The sequence below is a fragment of the Argopecten irradians genome, chromosome 5 (genome assembly GCF_041381155.1).
Source record: "Argopecten irradians isolate NY chromosome 5, Ai_NY, whole genome shotgun sequence".
NCBI classification, from domain to species: Eukaryota; Metazoa; Mollusca; class Bivalvia; order Pectinida; family Pectinidae; genus Argopecten; species Argopecten irradians.
The window spans coordinates 12,657,885-12,680,856 of NC_091138.1; the positions used below are offsets into that span (position 1 = coordinate 12,657,885).

General features: G+C 33.8%; 1 long non-coding RNA gene across 1 annotated transcript; it reads left to right on the forward strand.

Moving 5' to 3' along the window:
- Positions 1-3,704: 3,704 nt before the first annotated feature.
- On the forward strand, positions 3,705-12,991 carry LOC138322896 (uncharacterized). The gene is made up of 3 exons (XR_011208500.1): positions 3,705-3,901; positions 8,879-8,925; positions 12,854-12,991. It is a non-coding gene; the product is annotated as an uncharacterized lncRNA (long non-coding RNA).
- Positions 12,992-22,972: the final 9,981 nt, after the last annotated feature.

A 22,972-nucleotide genomic window follows, 5' to 3' on the forward strand; every position in this document is an offset into this window, starting at 1 on the left:
TTCAAAATCATCCTATACATCTGTACAAAGTGCCGTCATTAAGACGATATAAGCCCCATTATGACAAACATCGTGAAGCCATCTAATTAAAAATTCATACTGGCTTCGTGGCCGATATAATATATATATGCATGAGCGAGGCTTCGGCTGCAATCTCATTGGCCGGCTATAAAAAGTCCATAGATGTATGTTTGAATAGTAACGACGAAATCCATATATAACGTCCCGAGAAGAGAGACTTTTTATAACCGGCCAATAAGATTGCAGCCGAAGCCTCGCTCAGGCATATTATATCTCAGATCCCTGTGGTTGTGATAGGGAGTAGCAAAAACATTCTAAAACGGTTTAGTTGGGACATACTACGATGGTTTGATACGGTGGCTGATTTATGCCATTTCGTCTTTTCGCCCCGAAAAGACGAAAATTAAATATCTTAATTCTCGTCTTTTCGTCTTTTCGCCCCGAAAAGACGAAAATTAACAAATTTAAATTTCGTCTTTTCGCGGCGAAAAGACGAAAAGTCAAACACGAAAAGACGAAAGTGATGCACGCTAATTAGCGCCTTTAATTTTCGTCTTTTCGCCTTCAAAAATCTCGTCTTTTCGTCTTTACGCCCCGAAAAGACGAAACTTACAAATCTTAAATTTCGTCTTTACGTCTTTTTGCCCCGAAAAGACGAAAATTAACAAACCTTAAATTTCGTGTTTTCGTCTTTTTGCCCCGAAAAGACGAAAATTAACAAACCTTAATTTTCGTCTTTTCGTCTTTTCGCCTTCCGGTCTGGTGTGGAAGTCATTTTGAAATCTTTTTATCTTAATATTGACTTAATTGTTCAATATGGAAGCATCAAAGTAGTTTATGATAACAATCGATTTATTAAATTGATAGTATTACAAGTATCTTCATCAATAACTAAGATTAGAAGTTTTAAAACAGAAGTCAACATGTTTGTTTACAGCAGTTACGTAGATTTCTCACACGTGGCATATGCCACGTGCCACTAACAGATTCATCATTCCGCAAATCCTTTAGCGTGATTGATACATTTTTTTAAAAATTCATTAATATCTTATTTGTTGTGTTCTAATCGCCCTCTTTAGCAATTACGCTAATCAAAACATTGCCGTGTATATGTAAGGACCATAATGAACTTAAGATGCTAAACATAGCACTTATAGGAGTTGCCTCCCCTACACAACTTGGAAAAAAAAGTTGTCGGCGGGTATTAATTGAAAGCGTTTGAACCACGGATAAACTTGTTAACAAAATAATTTATGAAAGACAACTCGTGAAGACTTTGAGTTTAAAGGAAGGACTTGTACCAAGAAATTGCTCAAATACAGTTAATCATAACAGTCAATCAGTAGGTACAATGTACTGTGTATTATTTGAAATGACATTTTGACTACATACATGACATGGTCTTCATCGTAATTGTACATTAGAAATTAAAGTATATCTGTAATTTGTATTTTTTCGGGGCGAAAAGGCGAAAAGACGAAAAGACGAAAATTAAGCTTTGTTAATTTTCGTCTTTTCGCCCCGAAAAGACGAAAAGACGAAATTTAAGGTTTGTTAATTTTCGTCTTTTCGCCCCTTACAAGACTGCAGGCTCAGCTGCCGTTGTATCTGTAAGCTTGTGTATGTTACCTTATAAATGTATTAACTGTTAAGACAACCCCTTCATACATACATGTATTATACAATTATCGACCTATTTTCAGGTGGATACGGTGAGTTATCAACCCGAGTAAGTGATATATCCCGAGGCCGGAGGCCGAGGGTCATATCATTTTCGAGGGTTGATAACTTACCGTATCCACCTGAAAATAGGTCGATAACTGTTTTATTATATGAAACTTACATGATATTAACCCGGTTCTTCAAAAAGACTTTAAAATCTACAAAAAAACAAGATGATATTTGCAAACTTTCTGTTTACAAAAGCAATTACAAGTAGTATATATGGTAAATATCCAAATGCTTCTTGCTAACGGTTTAGACTGGTAAAACTGGAATATTGTATCAACTGCAGCCCGTCTGGCATTCTTGAACGTTTTCCATAAATTGAAGTTTGCAGTTGTCACCGTTGATCGCAGTAAACTTGGTGCCTTCCGCCATATATGTTGCCGACTATAATATTGACGTCACAATAGATTATCCCGACGTCATTGAATGAGGGAAACTCCTGTTACGCTATATTTGGGTACGACTTGACGTCAAAAGTGATTATGACGTCACATTTCAAGGGAGTTTTCCTCGATCTATTTTTGACACAGGTTACTGGACTCGCGAGAGGTATCTGGACTGAGTCCAGTAACCTCGCGTGCTTTTTGCCGCCGATTTCGGGGTTGATATATCGCAGTTGATGAATACTTCTGAGAAACGTATTGACCAATCAAAATACAGCAAAAGCACCAGTCATATAATAAAACATAATATCACATATTACAGTAAAACAGTTGTAAGAAAAGTTCACAAATCCTCGGTTCTAATTTCAAATTGAGAACTGAAGATACTATGTTTATGAACACTGGGCCATTTATAATTAACACAGTAAAGTCTATAATTTACCTTGCATACAGTAGACTGATTTATAAACATTTCTTACAGAAGGGTTTCACACTTAACTTGTAGTAGTTAAAAAGTATACAATCACTCACAATAAAAATCATGAAAGGCTATTAGTACTTTGTTTCTACAAATTTCTTGTCTTGCTGGGTAAGTAATGCAAGTTAAGTTTTTCTTGATTCATACATGATTCCATCTGATTTACTGGAATTGATATCTGCTTTACAGGAGTATCTTGTTTCTATTGAGAATACTGAATATGACTCTAGTAAACATGTATTAATGATAGTTAAAACAATGTTAATCAGTGCTAGCTTTGTGTGTTCTCAACAGTTACCATGGTAACTTATATCGTTTGTGTACTAACCAAAGTACATTTGTAGTTTAAAATCGAGGATCAACTTATTTTGGATCATCACAATACCAGTTAAACATTTCAAGATTGAAACGAATTCTGATGCATACAAATCCATCTGAAGATAACCCTGTCTCAATCGGAAAACCTATCGGGCCTTTCCGTCATATTTTCCGAAGATATGGCGGAAAGGCCCGATATACGGTGGCTGATTTGTGCCATTTAATCTTTTCGTCTTTTCGTCTTTTCGCCCCGAAAAGACGAAAATTAACAAACCTTAAATTTCGTCTTTTCGTCTTTTCGCCCCGAAAAGACGAAAATTAACAAACCTTAATTTCGCCCCGATTAACTTTTCTTAATTTCGCCCCGAAAAGACTAAATCTAACAAACCTTAATTTTCGTCTTTTCGTCTTTTCGGGGCGAAAAGACGAAAAAACGAAAAGACGAGATTTTTGAAGGCGAAAAGACGAAAATTAAAGGCGCTAATTAGCGTGCTTCACTTTCGTCTTTTCGTGTTTGACTTTTCGTCTTTTCGTCTTTTCGCCGCGAAAAGACGAAATTTAAATTTGTTAATTTTCGTCTTTTCGGGGGAAAAGACGAAAAGAAGAGAATTAAGATATTTAATTTTCGCCTTTTCGGGGCGAAAAGACGAAAAAACAGAAATGGCATAAATCAGCCACCGTACCGATAGGTTTTCCGATTGAGTCTCCCCATCCCAGATCCGGACTTGTTTTACTCCGCGGTTTTATCTTACTTTTAGAATTACCCATACCTCTAACCGGAAGTGACCTAATAAGTTGAAAGTGAAAGTAAGAAATGCTAGTTGTGGACTAACAACATGGATACATACAAATTACTCCAACAATGTTAGAGGTATAGCACGATGAGACACTTTTGATCATTACGTCGTATTGCACATCAGAAGTTTCTCAATATCGAGATCTAATATTATTGGATTACATACAAGTACATATTGTAAGTTGCTGCAGTTTTAATTTTTATCTATCATTTTTTAATTATTACGATAATGAAATGACTTTGAGCTGAATCTAAATGGGTGTGTTGTTAGCTGCTCAAGACTGAACGGATAGCGTATACGCAGGCCTAAGCTTATTACACGACAGTCTAACGTTAGCGTTGATGTACCTAAAAATTGTTGACTAATACAATGATAATTTTTACATGATGATTGAATATCTGAACATAAAGCTATTTGATCAATTTATCATACAACGCTGAGTCCACTTCATTCAAAACAGACCAGGAAATGTCTTTATAAATGTTATAATTATCTCCCTTATATATAAGACATCACAACTTTAAAGTTTTGGCATTTAGTGAAAATAGATATATACAATTATAACAAAAAGCCCTTTCACCCTAAATCGAAATATATTGTCACTTTAAAGTCCATTCATGATAATTGCTATACATTCTGAACAGGCTGAAAGGTCTACAATTATGAGAATAATTTTAATTTACATACGAGCCCTATAACTTGCTAAATTAGGCAGACAATCAATAAATTAAATTTCTAATATTAATTATTAGCACATCAAACATACTATCCCAAATATCTCGAACTACTACTATTACATACAATGGATAATTCTCTGAATTTAATATTAAACCAATCTGAGGACAACAAATAAAAATAACTTAAATTTCCTCTAGGGAGGGTGGGTGGGTTTTTGAAGATTTCTGACAAATATCATACGTCCTGACAACTCAGGATTAAAAAAAGGAGTGACATGAGATACACAATTTAAACAAGAGTAAAGGCGCCCAATAGGAATGACCAATGAAATCCCTAGGCTAATTATAGAGGTCACCCCACAGACAGGTCAAGCTCGTGCCAAAACTGGAATTTGACACAGGAGGTGTGAACATGATTCATAACACTCACTCATTTAATACATGTATAAGATATATATATACAGGGAGATAATAAATCAATTTGGAACAAAATATCCAAATGAATAAATTGAGGAGTTAAAATTGACTAAAATATACATCTCTAGTACACTCAAGAACATGCATGCCGATATCATGCATGTATTGTAAAAGGGGTTAATTGTTAAATACTCTCTATGACACTCAAATGATGGAGCACACTTCTTTGGCTCAGCTAGAAGAGTTGTAGATTTGGATGCCGTAGACCCACATTTGATTCCTGGTGGTTGGGGCACCAGAATTATATTTATCTATCAATCCTGTTCTACATTGGACCCCAACTCAAATACCAACAGTGGTGGTAAAGGGTCTTGTATGTATTTGAAGGCAAAGACTTGGACAAGGGAGGGAGGCCTGTAACAGAATTGGACTGCGTGTCAATCTTCATCAGTCTATCTCATAGTGCAATTAGTAATTATATAATATTGCGATCCACACATTTGTCTGGCCCATGGAAATTTCAAGGTTTTTGAAAAACGTATTTCGGACATATGCTATATTCTTTACTACATAATGTAACCGAAGTTTCCTTTTGTATTATTTTCCTGTAAATGACTGTCAGTTCTGACAATATTATAATTTGATCATTCAATAGTATTAACCAAACAAATGGATTATTTTGCAGATACACAAGATTTACTTGTAAGTAAAAAGTCACGATTTACATATGACATCAGCGTTTCAGAAACAATTACCTCGACATCATATATAAAGGGGACACAATGTATTAAACAATTAACATGACGTAATATTCTGTTAACAGACGGCCAATCCGTGAGCCGTTGACAGAGGTGAATGTGGGGACCGCAATGAACTATATAATATGGGAGAGATTGAATCATTAACTGGGACCACAGGTGGCTTCATCAGTAGAGCATACGGCTAATGTTCGGAGGTCCCAAGTTGGAATCCTGGTCTTGACATTTTCTCCTCTCCTGTTACAATATAATGTGGAACTTAATAAATAAGGTCTGTAGGTTCATGATATATCAAATTATTTAACATCTCAGTAAGAATTAAAGACAAAATTTTCCATTTTATTTCTGTGAGGAAAAATCCTAAGCTTTGATATGAAGTTTCTATTCACCGAGACATTTACATGCCATGACGTCATATTTTGAATTTGATTATGATGTCATGATAATATTACCTGTGATGTCACTTAAGATATGACATGCCCTGGATGAACGAATTTTCATGTCTCCCTACACGTATAGGGCAATATATTGTTTATTGTACATAAAAGTAAAGATTTTTCCTGCCCTTCACTTTAAATAAAAATTGATGAATTAAAAAATGGAGCTGAATTTTGTCTAAATACTGTTAAGCTAATGTTTCTTCATGTAAATGCTAGTTTATTAGTTAGGCCAACCATATACATGTATAAACGAAATTCAACTCTGTCTGGCACAGTACAACATATTACGGTATGTACATTTTGCAGTTTGCGTTTGTTTTATCTGTGTCTTTTTATTTAAGTATTTCTAATGACATTGTAGATTTATTCACTAAGGTTCAGTCTACTTTAGTATCTGTTACTCACATAAGTTTTGTTAACCTGGCCCGGTCATTAATATTTTATTTAAGTCGCTACTACAGACATCGCGAAAGTTGAAAAAAATGGCTGAATATTCGGACCGGCAAGGACTGTGAGTAAGCCGGACCGAACAAGATTTTGCTGGACAGAACATTAATGTGAATTTTTGAAGTAAACAAAACTTCCTGCTATTAGTATCCAGGCTGCTGTTTTCATGATTATCCTATTCAGTTTACGTTTTTGCCAGGTGCGCCACCTGCATAATACTTCAGATGCCATTTCTACCAACTTCTGGAGCTCGATCAATAATTGCCTGAGTCAGTTCGGACTGACTGGTCCGAGTCAAATTTTGCCAAACATTTCCGTCCGACCGGCAAATTTCGAGATGTCTGTACTAGTCATAGACTTCTGCATGGAATGTAACCAATTTAGCCAGGAACATTCTTTGGGGAAAAGGAACAGAATTTGTATAAATCATAGGTTTCACGACGTTTGTGTATGTTTGATTTTCTTATATATTCTTACACCTATCACATCCAAGGTAATGTTTTACATCTGAGGAGTTCCAATTTGGGCTAGAGGTAATCCTTTAATCAAATCTCTACTAGTCAGTCATAGAGTTCTGCATGGAATATAACCAAATTTGGCCAGAAACATCCTTGGGGAAGAGGAACAGAGTTTGTATAAATCTTTCCCCCTTACCCTCTCTGGGGCAGGAGAGGTCATACCCAATAGGGGAAATAAGAGGTAAATCCTTTAAATTGGCCAGGAACATCCTTGGGTAAAAGGGAATAGAGTTTATATAAATCTTGGCTCTTACCCCTCGTGGGGCAGAAAATTAGATGTAAATGTTTGAGGAAATAAACATCGAACCTGTATTAGGAACATTTCCTAGCACAACAAACCAGGTGAGTGATACATGCCCTCTGGACCTCTTGTTCCTGATCCCAAGACCCATACTAATTGTTTAGGTTGAGCAGTACTGTGAAAGGTCTAATAGAGAAAACCATTTCATCTATATGTCCTGTCTATGTGTCAAAACAACTATCAAAAAGTATTCATTACATAAAGCCACAGCCGCCTTTTGGAATCACATTTAGGACTTTTTCCGAAGTTCTATCAGTATGGTCCTGACCAAGTGTTGTTTTTTTTTTTGGTCGATCCAAAATCCAAGATGGCCACCACAGATGCCATCTTGAAAACACATTTTGAACTTCTCAAGTTCTACTAGTGCGATTTGGCTGAAACTTGTCAGAAGTGATCCTGACATGGTCCTGACTAAGTGTTGTTATTTTTCGGGCCATTACACTTAATCTAAATTGGCTGTCACAGCCAACATCTTGAAAACACATTTTTAACTTATTCTCAAGTTCTTCAGGATTTGGCTGAAAATTTCCTTAAATGATCCTGATATGGTCCCAAGCAAGTGAGTGTTGTTATTTTTTGGGTCAATCAGAAATCAAAGATGGCCACCATAGCCGTCATCTTGAAAACACAATTATAATGTTGTATCTAAAATAAACTTACCGGTATTTACCTTAGATGGTTAATTTTGAAGACTGTTATTAAAAATATAATCGTTTGATAAAACATATATATATGATTGTACTAAAGAATTAGACATTTAATATTAAGCCCGTTTCATATACAGTGTGTATATATACACGGGATTTAGTATAATACAAACTCAGGAAGACTGCCAAAAAATTCCCACTTTTAACTTTCATTGATTGACGGAAAGTAGAATTTCAGTGCACAATACAAACATTCTTATTTGCTTAAGTAAACGTTTGGTAAAATGTATGTTACTGCTAGGAATTTGTGTGCATACAAAAACCTGATTGGTTCGAAATTGGGACACTTCCAAAGAACATTAAAGTTTGACGATGAAATATTTTTTACCTAAAAGCAAGATTTGCCTATATTTATATATATAGATATAATTTTTTTGGAAGTAAAGACTTTAGAAAATATATTTTAGTTATATATGGTCAAAATAAAATGTTTTCACCTGAAAATATTTGATAGTTTCTAAATAGATTGCTATATTGTGTACAGTCCTGACCAGTGTAGTAGCGTTCAAGTCTGCCGCTGTTGGGCTGTATAGTTTTAAATCAATCAATCACCTGTATGGAACAGGTAAGTAACGAGATTGTAAAGCGGGTAGGTATAGTACAGTAGCAGAGATAAGACAGGTACAGTAGACTGGTATGTGTATACACCTGTACTACAGAACTGCCCTATAAACTGGAACCATATTTGTACCTGTCACAGGTATGTCAATTGTCAACGCTGTTTCACTATTGACACTTTCACACTGTTTGTTTAGAAATTGGATTTTGCTCGTTTAACAGGTGAAACTTATTCTCAGTGTCCTTGTTGGAAATATTTGTGTAGTTAAATTGTATGCATGAAATTTGATGATTTAACGATATTAGTTGCTTATCGTTGATGTTTTATAGGTGGTGACGGACTCCCAACATCAGAGGTGTAGCCATTCAACAGTAATGTAAGTATAATCATTTATGACCATTTTAGAAAAGTCCAATAGATTACAATATATATTTTCATTTTCTTTTATGCATTTTATGCATGCAAACTTTTGTTCTTTGAAATGACAATGTACTGTTTATTTAGAACATATATACTGTAGGTAGTTTTATATTTGGACAGTGTGTCACTTGGTATTTCATAAGTGCATGCAATTATGCAGATTTTACTATCAGTTGTCTGTTTCCATTGGCATTATACTTCTGTAACAGAATGAGAGTGCTACCAGCCAGAATCAAACTCGCGATCATGCAGTTATTGGTCCACCGCACTGCGGCATTTTCTCTATAGTGCAAAGCTTAGATAGGCCTAGGGTGACCATGTCTCATATGTATTCTATTTACAATTAAAATCTGCTTCATTGTAACCCCTCGCCCTCCCCTTTGAAATATGTTCACACTCAAACATGCACCAACCCTGGAGGTTCACTCCCCAAGGAAGCCTCCACTTAGAGTGATCTGTGGCATCAAATACAAGGTGAGAGTTTAGTGTGCTGTCCGCCGGGCTCGAACCTGCGACCCCGGACTTAGTGGTCCACCACTCTGCTGACTGAGCTAATGGGAAATTCCCGTGAGACTAGAAGATGACTTTATCGCTTATGTACACTATTTACAACTAAAACCTGCTGAACTTCAAATGAGAAGAACTTGCCAGTATGGCTTTTATATGCACCTCTTTCCCTGAGTAGAAAGAATTTACCGGTACAGACAATATTTTTCATTTTTAAATCAAACCTCTTTCACAGTGTATATTATAATGATATTAAAGGAGGGTTACACAGAGTTATATATTTATATATATAACAACTGTTAATTAGAGGCAAAGTAAACAAGCTGAATATTGGATAGATAGTTATAAGTCTAAGCTTAAGGGGATTCCTGTGTAGATTTAGACGTCACAGATCATGACTTTGCTCTATGTAATATTTATCTGGACATGCACTGTTACATATCTGCTAGATAGAGTGGAATTGTTTGTAAATTGATTTTTCCTAAGTAAATCTGTTCATGCATGCAGTCATTATAGACATAGTGATCTACTCCAGAGAACTGGAAACTCTCCGGAAACTCTCCGGAAACTCTCCAGGAACTCCAGATCTCCAGATCTCCATTGATTTGTACATTCTGAGTAACATATATCATTTGTGTCAATATGACATACCATAGAATGCTAGAATTTATATCCGTATTGGACTGATCTTTCAATTTCTCCACTATCACCATGTCTGTGTTATAGGGTCATTGAAACATCCTATATTGTAGGATAGGTCTAAAACTGTAACATCCTATATATTGTAGGATAGGTCTAAAACTGTAACATCCTATATTGTAGGATAGCTAGGTCTAAAACTGTAACATCCTATATTGTAGGATAGGTCTAAAACTGTAACATCCTATATTGTAGGATAGGTCTAAAACTGTAACATCCTATATTGTAGGATAGGTCTAAAACTGAAACATCCTATATTGTAGGATAGGTCTAAAACTGTAACATCCTATATTGTAGGATAGGTCTAAAACTGTAACATCCTATATTGTAGGATAGGTCTAAAACTGTAACATCCTATATTGTAGGATAGGTCACTTTCCTATATAACCTTACTAACCGAGCAATTGTTTACACTGCGCAAGAACACAAACCGTAACACTGACTTAACCGACCTTATGTGAATGCGCATCCGGTTAGGCCAAAAAATATATGCCATGCCATAGGTTCGATATCAACATCAGTTTGAATGCAATGGAAAGCATTGTGTTAATATTAAAAAATATAAAAATGAAATCATATGGAATAAATGGATTTAAAATGATAAAGTTATTGTGGAACTATATTTTATTTACTCCCGGAACTTGACACATTTTCCCGCCAAATTGGAGCCAGCTGTTTCCCGATTCCATCAATTACTCAGCTGTTCCATCAATCGTATAACGTTGAAAAAACGAAAGTTTATTTCACCGGAACACTAAATTTAAATGAAATGGTCGGTCGAAATGTAAATATAAGGAATGTTTTTAATTTTTTGTTGTTTACTGGTGTGTAAACTGCATTTTTTGTACAAATATTTCAACATGACACGCGTCATTTAAAATATCTGTACAAAAAATGCAGTTTACACACCAGTCAACAACAAAAAATAAGAATCATTCCTTAAATGTCTGTATTAGAAGGTGGATAAAAACCGGAGTACTCGGAGAAAAACCAACAAACAACCTTAAAGTATGGTCGGTACTACCTGACTAATAATTGCCCCACTTGGGAATCAAATTCGAAACCCAGAGGTGAGGGACTAGTAGTAAAATGTTGGAACACTGTAATTAGCTCACCCCCCCCCCCCCCCCCCCCATTGCCCCTGGCTGTAAGTTTGTGATCTATATTGGGTAGGTTTCATTCAGTTTTCTCCAGAATTAAAAACCATTATGTGATTGATATATATTGGCATTTTAATGATTTCTTTTCAATATTGTGAAAAGCCTATGAAGCATAGTGCTTTAAATGGTTGTAGTCTACTTTAAATATTTATGTCCGTCCGTGTATGAATTCCGCTGCCAATAGACACTAGGCCAAGTACTGGACTAGAACCCTTCTGACAGTTAAAGTCGGCGCCCATTGTATTGCTCGTTGTTGGTATTGTTATTGATATGAATAGCGGATATGAAATACATGTACTGTTATGATTAGAAGAATAATACCCACAGTCAGCTTGTGTCAAAGTTCAGAGGTCAAATGGCACCCAAACATAATAATGAATATCATATGTAATTTCATACTAATATAGATTTATGATGTCCAAAGAACATGTCAATGTTTGCTTGAAGACTTTGAAGACTATATTGTATTTGACTTAATAAGTGCCCAGGGCCTTGAAAAAAAATGGGAAAAAAAGGGACGACGTTTAACAAAATTAAGTTTGGACTAGTCTTCCATAAAAAATATTGTACAGAAAGCCATTAATCAATTTGCAAAAGAAACCAGATGAAGAAACCTACACAATTTTCATAGTTTCAGTCGATCAGCATTTAATTAGAGATAGGTGAAATTGAGACCTTAAATAGAGATAGGGGCACTTATAGGGATGGGGGGGGGGGGGGGGCGATTATTGGGTCAAATACGGTATGTGTATACAGTCAGCTTCTATCTATTATGTTGTATGTACATGTATAAATGTTTTTCTATAGTCACTGTAGATGTGAAAGAAAATGATAAAGGTGAAAGTTAAATATGGTATTTGAAATGATATATGAAATAATTTTCATGTTACACAGGAAATATAAAACCATAATTCTATTACACCTTAACTCTCAATAGTACAATATTCAAGATGTTATTACAAATGAGATTTGTATATGTTGTAGACCGGTTTATATACGGCAGAATAGATTTGTAAAGCTTAAAATTTACAATGAAATATGTAGAATGCATAGTAATATATGTATATTTATTTGTGCACATGGAAGCAATTAGCATCATATCAGATAACCGATCTGCCATTGCAGTTTTACTTTCTGTGACTTGATGTACAATGTAAATGGCTGTAGTTATATGGAGTAAGACCTTTTGAATTTTTTGAGTTCAATAAATCCGTCGTAGAATTTGCCATATAAATAATAAAACCATTGTTTTAATATAGACAAATATCGCCTTTCATGAGAAATGGGGTGTAACTAAATAATGTACCATACACATCCTAATAAACCTACCTACACATTGCTGAATTAAAGATTGTGACCTTAACCTCATACAGGATAGAACTGAGAAACCTGCATCAATAGGGAGACTGAACATGACATTGAGTCCTATAAGATAATATAGAGCTGAGCTGTAGATGTACATTGTGTAATAAACACTGACCAGGTAATGCTCAATGTCACAACTTTTCTCTGTTTCAGATTTAACAATTGTGTCCAAAGTTTGTGATGTGAAAACATGCCTTTAATAATCAATGGAAATTCTATTGGACAACTTCCCAGAAGTCTCCAGGAATTCTTTGACAGATATGACTTCAGGGTAAGTGTTGAATTGGTTACTTTATAGTACAATTGTAATGTGCGGAGGCCAGAACTAGAACCAACGGAGGGGTCACCCATCCAAGTGTGGGCCGTGCTCGACATTACTTCACCATGGTAAATCGAGACCGATCGACACCCATATGCGTAGCCATAAAGGCAAGGCTAGCTGTTGGACTATGCGGCTAAAATGCCAATATCCATGAGTCATGAAAGTATATGTCTTAAAGAAAGTATATTCTGGCACTTTGGGTTAAGACTCTGTTGACGATGCAAATCTACCAATGTTAAGACTTATCACAGAAGTTTTACCTTTATGATAAACAAAATGAATGTGATGAGTCAACCTCATGGTTCTTGTACTAAAACATTATTTCACACTGATATTCTGCTTAATGAGATAAAGTCTTTATAAATTTCTGACATGGTTTTAATTACCTAATACCTATAGTTTGTGTTATATGGACCCAAACATTAAAATGCTATAATATTGCACAGATATACCACATGTACCTGTGGTGTATTGCTATAGACAATCTCCTGTGAGTTAATCTATAGCATTATATGGCTCATATACCATGCTGTTTATAGTACTGAGATCATAATTAGATTTATGGATTTAAATATGTTTTATAGAAAGTTTGAGATTAAAACCCGCTTAGGATAATAACAATAGTAGCAGTGTGTTAAGTGTGGTGTTAATAACAACACAAACTGATGTGTAAGGGTGAGAAATTCAACCCAGCCAACCCTTCAACTCGATATAGCAAATGAAGGATAACCTCATTGAATATGTTATTTACTTTTACAGATTTCAAAGCAAAATTCAAACTTTTTAAAATTAATTTCATGATTTTTCCAAAGAGTAATTTTTTTCAAAGATTTCAAATTTTTAAATATATCAATTATTAAATATTTCAAACTACTGTTTGTTTTTTTCTAAGCTTTTTCATAGCTTACAGTATGCTATATGTTATGCATTAGTGTTTATTTATTATTTTTTTTATTTCGTTTATTTTTTATTTGATTATAAGCTATCCATATGGCTATAATCATACTGTTATGATTCCTGTACTTGTAAATGTGTTATATGCGAAAAATGGGGAGAGGGGACGATAATAAAATAAAAGAGTAGATTTTTAACAACTTTCTATAGAAGTTATATGTGTGTGTACATTTTGAATATCTTTTGTCTTCTGGTTGTATGAAGAAATAAAATTAGATGAAATCTGGGGTGTTGTTAGAATGATCCACCTAGTAGTTCTATGGACCAAGCCCTCCATTACCTACATATAGTAAGTCAGGTAGGTTGTGTTGAGTGACAACCTATAAGAACTCGGGTATATAAATACTTTATCTATAGAATTAGATAGCTTTCACTTTAGGCTCCCCTAAACGTTGATTCAGCAATTATCTATAGGTATAAGCTATAGTCAGTAAGTCAGGCCTGTGAATCAACACTGAGTATATTTAAAACTTGAGGATAATATGGTTGGTGGTGATAGATTTAAATACCCCACGAATAATGGAATTAGAGGACGGTCAATTAAATACTGTTTACAGTAAACAAATATAGGTTATCTCTCAGATTGAATTGATTGCTCATATTCCATATTCACATTCATGCTTTGGTAAGGAAAGTACTTATGCATATAATATCATTAAGTACTTGCTTGTACATCATGTGACTTGGAAAATACTGATATCTGATAGGCTACAAACACATGGATACTTATTATATATATATATGGTAAGCTGCAATATATTGGTGCCTGGCGCATCCCTAGAAGCTGTTGATGTGAAACAATATCAAATTTGATGACAGATTCAGCTTACCAAGTCACTGGCTGGCAAACAATCTGAAACGTAAACTTATTATTACAGTAATACCTTGTTTTTAAGTGAGCTGTTAGACTACCTATTGATGCATGTATCTACAAATGTATAATAGGGCTATTAACTTATAAGTGTTCTGGACACTTGACATGCCTGTGTGTATTGTTTAGGACTTAAGCCTAGTTCTCTATACTATACTGATACATGTATCAGATGGCCGCCAGCTATGATTTAATCATAAAGTATATCCACACTTATTCTGCCTGTAACTTATCTGATTGTATTTGTACTTAGATAGGAAACTTGAGCCTTTAGATTAATAAGTTTGTGTTTATCAAGGTCACACTCGACCTGTCTAGTACAATGGAGTCATTATGACATAATGGTAATTTCCACCTTTATAGTTACAATAAGGAATATATAATGTAAGAGCAGATTAGAGAAAATGTAGCAACCAGACTGGAATTCAAACCCAGGACCTCCAAACATAGCTGGATTCTTTTTTGTTTTGTCAATCATCGGTGACAGTGACAACTATAGATCAACCCATAAAACTCAACCATAATCATTACACATGATGACATATTTCATTTGTTTTTATTCAAATATGAGAATTAAAATATATTTCTAAAAGACCTCCCCGTTCACAGGTTCATTAGAAAAACTAAAATTTGGCTTTAACTCTATCCCTAAACTCCAACAGTAAACTTTTACAGATTGGGAAGGCTTAAACATCTATTTATTTTTTGATATGGAAATAAATAAATTAAAGTGGATTGTCATAAGAGGGTTTACACGTGACACTGTGATCATCATCAGTTCTGTAGATGTAAGTTAGACCTGTATATTCTGGATAAAAGATGTGTGTCTTTTTTATCTAAATTACCTCTTTTCATTCAAAGTTGGTCAACAGCTGATTTATGATTGTTGAAATCTTTCTTCACATTAAAAAAAGATTTTTGTAAATTAACACAATGCCATATTAGATGTTGACCCTCGTACAAAAGGTGAGTTGTTACATCTCTGTGATCTGTGGTAGGTAATGATTGTACACATGTGACAGGCACGAGTCAGACGCGACTCCAGGTTATATTGTTTAACTAAAGACACTGGCAGATAGAGTTTCGGACCTGAAACAATACTAACAATTCTACAGTGCTCCACCATTGATATTGGAGGAATGTTAGATATTGATGAGTGTCAATTTTAGGCGGGAATCAGTTATCTGAAGTCAGTGTTAATTAAAGCACTATCTGCTATATGTGATTTGTAAAGAGTTTGAGTTCTAATTTTCAGCCCACTATTTGCTATATGTGATTTGTAAAGAAGTTGAGTTCTAATTTTCAGCCCACTATCTGCTATATGTGATTTGTAAAGAGGTTGAGTTCTAATTTTCAGCCCACTATCTGCTATATGTGATTTGTAAAGATGTTGAGTTCTAATTTTCAGCCCATTATTTGCTATATGTGATTTGTAAAGAGGTTGAGTTCTAATTTTCAGCCCACTATTTGCTATATGTGATTTGTAAAGAGGTTGAGTTCTAATTTTCAGCCAACTATTTGCTATATGTGATTTGTAAAGAGGTTGAGTTCTAATTTTCAGCCCACTATCTGCTATATGTGATTTGTAAAGAGGTTGAGTTCTAATTTTCAGCCCACTATCTGCTATATGTGATTTGTAAAGAGGTTGAGTTCTAATTTTCAGCCCACTATTTGCTATATGTGATTTGTAAAGAGGTTGAGTTCTAATTATTTCACAGCCCACTATCTGCTATATGTGATTTGTAAAGAGGTTGAGTTCTAATTTTCAGCCCACTATCTGCTATATGTGATTTGTAAAGAGGTTGAGTTCTAATTATTTGCTATATGTGATTTGTAAAGAGGTTGAGTTCTAATTATTTGCTATATGTGATTTGTAAAGAGGTTGAGTTCTAATTATTTGCTATATGTGATTTGTAAAGAGGTTGAGTTCTAATTATTTGCTATATGTGATTTGTAAAGAGGTTGAGTTCTAATTATTTGCTATATGTGATTTGTAAAGAGGTTGAGTTCTAATTATTTGCTATATGTGATTTGTAAAGAGGTTGAGTTCTAATTATTTGCTATATGTGATTTGTAAAGAGGTTGAGTTCTAATTATCTGCTATATGATTTGTAAAGAGTGAGTTCTAATATGCTATATTTGTAAAGAGGTTGAGTTCTAATTATTTGCTATATGTGATTTGTAAAGAGGTTGAGTTCTAATTTTTTTGCTATAATGTGATTTGTAAAGAGGTTGAGTTCTAATTTTTGCTATATGTATTTGTAAAGTTGTGATATTGATTGTAAAGAGGTTGAGAGTTTCTAATTTTCAGCCCACTAATTATTTGCTATATGTGATTTGTAAAGAGGTTGAGTTCTATTTTCAGCCACTATCTATATGTGATTTGTAAAGAGGTTGAGTTCTAATTTCAGCCCTATTTGCTATATGTGATTTGTAAAGAGGTTGAGTTCTAATTTATCTGCTATATGTGATTTGTAAAGAGGTTGAGTTCTAATTATTTGCTATATGTGATTTGTAAAGAGGTTGAGTTCTAATTTTCAGCCCACTATCTGCTATATGTGATTTGTAAAGAGGTTGAGTTCTAATTTTCAGCCCACTATCTGCTATATGTGATTTGTAAAGAGGTTGAGTTCTAATTTTCAGCCCACTATTTGCTATATGTGATTTGTAAAGAGGTTGAGTTCTAATTTTCAGCCCACTATTTGCTATATGTGATTTGTAAAGAGGTTGAGTTCTAATTATTTGCTATATGTGATTTTTGTAAAGAGGTTGAGTTCTAATTATTTGCTATATGTGATTTGTAAAGAGGTTGAGTTCTAATTATTTGCTATATGTGATTTGTAAAGAGGTTGAGTTCTAATTATTTGCTATATATTGATTTGTAAAGAGGTTGAGTTCTAATTATTTGCTATATGTGATTTGTAAAGAGGTTGAGTTCTAATTATTTGCTATATGTGATTTGTAAAGAGGTTGAGTTCTAATTATTTGCTATATGTGATTTGTAAAGAGGTTGAGTTCTAATTATTGCTATATGTGATTTGTAAATAGAGGTTGAGTTCTAATTATTTGCTATATGTGATTTGTAAAGAGGTTGAGTTCTAATTATTTGCTATATGTGATTTGTAAAGAGGTTGAGTTCTAATTATTTGCTATATGTGATTTGTAAAGAGGTTGAGTTCTAATTATTTGCTATATGTGATTTGTAAAGAGGTTGAGTTCTAATTTTCATCACCACTATCTGCTATATGTGATTTATAAAGAGGTTGAGTTCTAATTTTCAGCCCACTATCTGCTATATGTGATTTGTAAAGAGGTTGAGTTCTAATTTTCAGCCCACTATCTGCTATATGTGATTTGTAAAGAGGTTGAGTTCTAATTTTCAGCCAACTATTTGCTATATGTGATTTGTAAAGAGGTCGAGTTCTAATTTTCAGCCCACTATTTGCTATATGTGATTTGTAAAGAGGTTGAGTTCTAATTATTTGCTATATATGATTTGTAAAGAGGTTGAGTTCTAATTATCTGCTATATGTGATTTGTAAAGAGGTTGAGTTCTAATTATTTGCTGTATGTGATTTGTATAAAGAGGTTGAGTTCTATTTATTTGCTATATGTGATTTGTAAAGAGGTTGAGTTCTAATTATTTAGTAGCTAATTTATTTGCTATATGTGATTTGTAAAGAGGTTGAGTTCTAATTATTTGCTATATATGATTTGTAAAGAGGCTGAGTTCTAATTATTTGCTATATGTGATTTGTAAAGAGGTTGAGTTCTAATTATTTGCTATATGTGATTTGTAAAGAGGTTGAGTTCTAATTATTTGCTATATGTGATTTGTAAAGAGGTTGAGTTCTAATTATCTGCTATATGTGATTTGTAAAGAGGTTGAGTTCTAATTATCTGCTATATGTGATTTGTAAAGAGGTTGAGTTCTAATTATTTGCTATATGTGATTTGTAAAGAGGTTGAGTTCTAATTATTTGCTATATGTGATTTGTAAAGAGGTTGAGTTCTAATTATTTGCTATATGTGATTTGTAAAGAGGTTGAGTTCTAATTTTCAGCCCACTATCTGCTATATGTGATTTGTAAAGATGTTGAGTTCTAATTTTCAGCCCATTATTTGCTATATGTGATTTGTACAGAGGTTGAGTTCTAATTTTCAGCCCACTATCTGCTATATGTGATTTTGTAAAGAGGTTTGAGTTCTAATTTTCAGCCCACTATCTGCTATATGTGATTTGTAAAGAGGTTGAGTTCTAATTTTCAGCCCACTATCTGCTATATGTGATTTGTAAAGAGGTTGAGTTCTAATTTTCAGCCCAACTATTGCTATATGTGATTTGTAAAGAGGTTGAGTTTCTAATTATTTCAGCCAACTATTTGCTATATGTGATTTGTAAAGAGGTTGAGGATTTGCTAATATGTAGATTTTGTAAAGAGGTTGAGTTCTAATTATTTGCTATATGTGATTTGTAAAGAGGTTGAGTTCTAATTATTTGCTGTGATTTGTATGATCTAATTATTGCATAGTGATTTGTAAAGAGGTTGAGTTCTAAATTATTTGCTATATGTGATTTGTAAAGAGGTTGAGTTCTAATTATTTGCTATATGTGATTTGTAAAGAGGTTGAGTTCTAATTATTTGCTATATGTGATTTGTAAAGAGGTTGAGTTCTAATTATCTGCTATATGTGATTTGTAAAGAGGTTGAGTTCTAATTATTTGCTATATGTGATTTGTAAAGAGGTTGAGTTCTAATTATTTGCTATATGTGATTTGTAAAGAGGTTGAGTTCTAATTATTTGCTATATGTGATTTGTAAAGAGGTTGAGTTCTAATTATTTGCTATATGTGATTTGTAAAGAGGTTGAGTTCTAATTATTTGCTATATGTGATTTGTAAAGAGGTTGAGTTCTAATTATTTGCTATATGTGATTTGTAAAGAGGTTGAGTTCTAATTATTTGCTATATGTGATTTGTAAAGAGGTTGAGTTCTAATTATTTGCTATATGTGATTTGTAAAGAGGTTGAGTTCTAATATTTGTAATATGTGATTTGTAAAGAGGTTGAGTTCTAATTATTTGCTAATTGATTTGTAAAGAGGTTGAGTTCTAATTATTTGCTATATGTGATTTGTAAAGAGGTTGAGTTCTTCTAATTATTTGCTATATGTGATTTGTAAAGAGGTTGAGTTCTAATTAATATTTGCTATATGTGATTTGTAAAGAGGTTGAGTTCTAATTATTTGCTATATGTGATTTGTAAAGAGGTTGAGTTCTAAATTATTTGCTATATGTGATTTGTAAAGAGGTTGAGTTCTAATTATTTGCGATAATATGTGATTTGTTAAAGAGGTTGAGTTCTAATTATTTGCTATATGTGATTTGTAAAGAGGTTGAGTTATATGTGATTTTGTAAATATTTGTTTCTAATTATTTGCTATATGTGATTTGTAAAGAGGTTGGTTGATATGTGATTTGTAAAGAGGTTGAGTTCTAATTATTTCTATATGTGATTTGTAAAGAGTGGTTGAGTTCTAATTATTTGCTATATGTGATTTGTAAAGAGGTTGAGTTCTAATTATATTGCTATATGTGATTTGTAAAGAGGTTGAGTTCTAATTTATTTGCTATATGTGATTTGTAAAGAGGTTGATTTCTAATTATTTGCTTATATTTGATTTGTAAAGAGGTCTGAGTTCTAATTATTTGCTTATATGTGATTTGTAAAGAGGTTGAGTTCTAATTATTTGCATATATGTGATTTGTAAAGAGGTTGAGTTCTAATTATTTTGCTATATGTGATTTGTAAAGAGGTTGAGTTCTAATTATTTGCCCTATATGTGATTTGTAAAGAGGTTGAGTTCTAATTATTTGCTATATGTGATTTGTAAAGAGGTTGAGTTCTAATTATTTGCTATATGTGATTTGTAAAGAGGTTGAGTTCTAATTATTTGCTATATGTGATTTGTAAAGAGGTTGAGTTCTAATTATTTGCTATATGGTAATAATCACCACTACATTCGTATTGTAGTCCTACGTCAAACAGTAATAATTACACCCTACATTCATTTGTTAGTCCTACGCCATACAGGTAATATACACCACTACTTTCATATTGTACTCCTACGTCTACAGGTAATAATATACACCACTACGATGTCATATTGTGGTCCATAACACCACGTCATACCAGGTAAATAATGCCACCACTAACATGTCCTCTTGTAGTCCTAACGTCAAACAGGTAATAATTACACCACACATGTGCATAATGTAGTTCCTACGTGTCATACAGGTAAAAATACACCACCACTACATGTCCATCATATTGTGGTTCCTACTTTCATACAGTAATAATACACCACTTACATGTCATATTGTGGTCCTACCGTCATAACAGGTGAATAATACACCACTACATGGTCATATTGGTGGTCCTATACTGTCATACAGGTAATAATACACCACTACATGTCATATTGTGGTCCTACTTCATGACAGGTAATAATACACCCTCTACATGTCATAATTTGTGGTCCTACTTTCATACAGGTAATAAATACACCACACTACATGTCATATTGTGGTCCTACGTCATACAGACATGTAGAATAATACACCACTACATGATCATATTTGTAGTCCTACGTCATACAGGTAATAATACACCACTTACAATGTCCATATTTGTAAGATCCTACGTCATACAGGTAAAATAATACAACACCACTACATGTCATATATTGTGGTCCTATGTCATTAACGAGGTAATAATACACCACTACATGGTCATATTGTAGTCCTACGTCCATACAGGTAATAATACACCACTACATGTCATATTGTGGTCCTATGTCATACAGGTAATAATACACCACTACATGTCATATTGTGGTCCCCGTCATACAGGTAATAATACACCACTACATGTCATATTGTAGTCCTAACGTCATACAGGTAATAAATACACGGTTACCACTACATGTCATATTGTAGTCCTATGTCATACAGGTAATAATACAACCACTACATGGTCATAATTGTAGTCCCTACGTCCATTACTGGTTAATTATACACCACTACATGTCATATTGTAGTCCTACGTCATACAGGTAATAATACACCACTACATGTCATATTGTAGTCCTACGTCATACAGGTAATAATACACCACTACATGTCATATTGTAGTCCTACGTCATACAGGTAATAATACACCACTACATGTCATATTGTAGTCCTACGTCATACAGGTAATAATACACCACTACATGTCATATTGTAGTCCTACGTCATACTGTGTAATAATACTACCACTACATGTCATATTGTGAGTCCTAAGTCATACAGGTAATAATTACAGCCACACATGTCATATTGTAATTCCTAATGTCAAACAGGTAATAATACACCACTACATGTCATAATTGTAGTCCCTACGTCATACAGGTAATAATACACCACTACTACATGTCATATTGTTAGTCCTACGTCATTCAGGTAATAATACACCACTACATTTCATATAATGTAGTCCACTACGTCCATACAGGTAATAATACACCACTACATGTCATATTGGTAGTTCCTACGTCATACAGGTAATAAAACAACCACTACGTCCATATTGTAGTCCTACGTCATACAGGTAATAATACACCACTACATGTCAAATTGTCGTCCTACGTCATACAGGTAAATAATACACCACTACATTCATCATTTGTGAAGTCCTACGTCATACAGGTAAATAATACCACCACTACATGTCATAATATTGTAGTCCTACGTCATACAGGTAATAATACACCACTACATGTCATATTGTAGATTCCTACGTCATACAGGTAATAATACACCACTACATGTCATATGTGTAGTCCTACTACGCCATTTGTACCAGGTAAGGTACATACATCGCACCACTACATGTCATATTGAGTAGTCCCTAGCGTCAAGACAGGTAAATAATACACCACTACATGTCATATTGTGAGTCCTATGTCATACAGGTAATAATACACCACTACATGTCATATTGTCATGCCCTACGTCATACAGGTAATAATACACCACTACATGTCATATTGTAGTCCTAGCAACGTCATACAGGTAATAATAC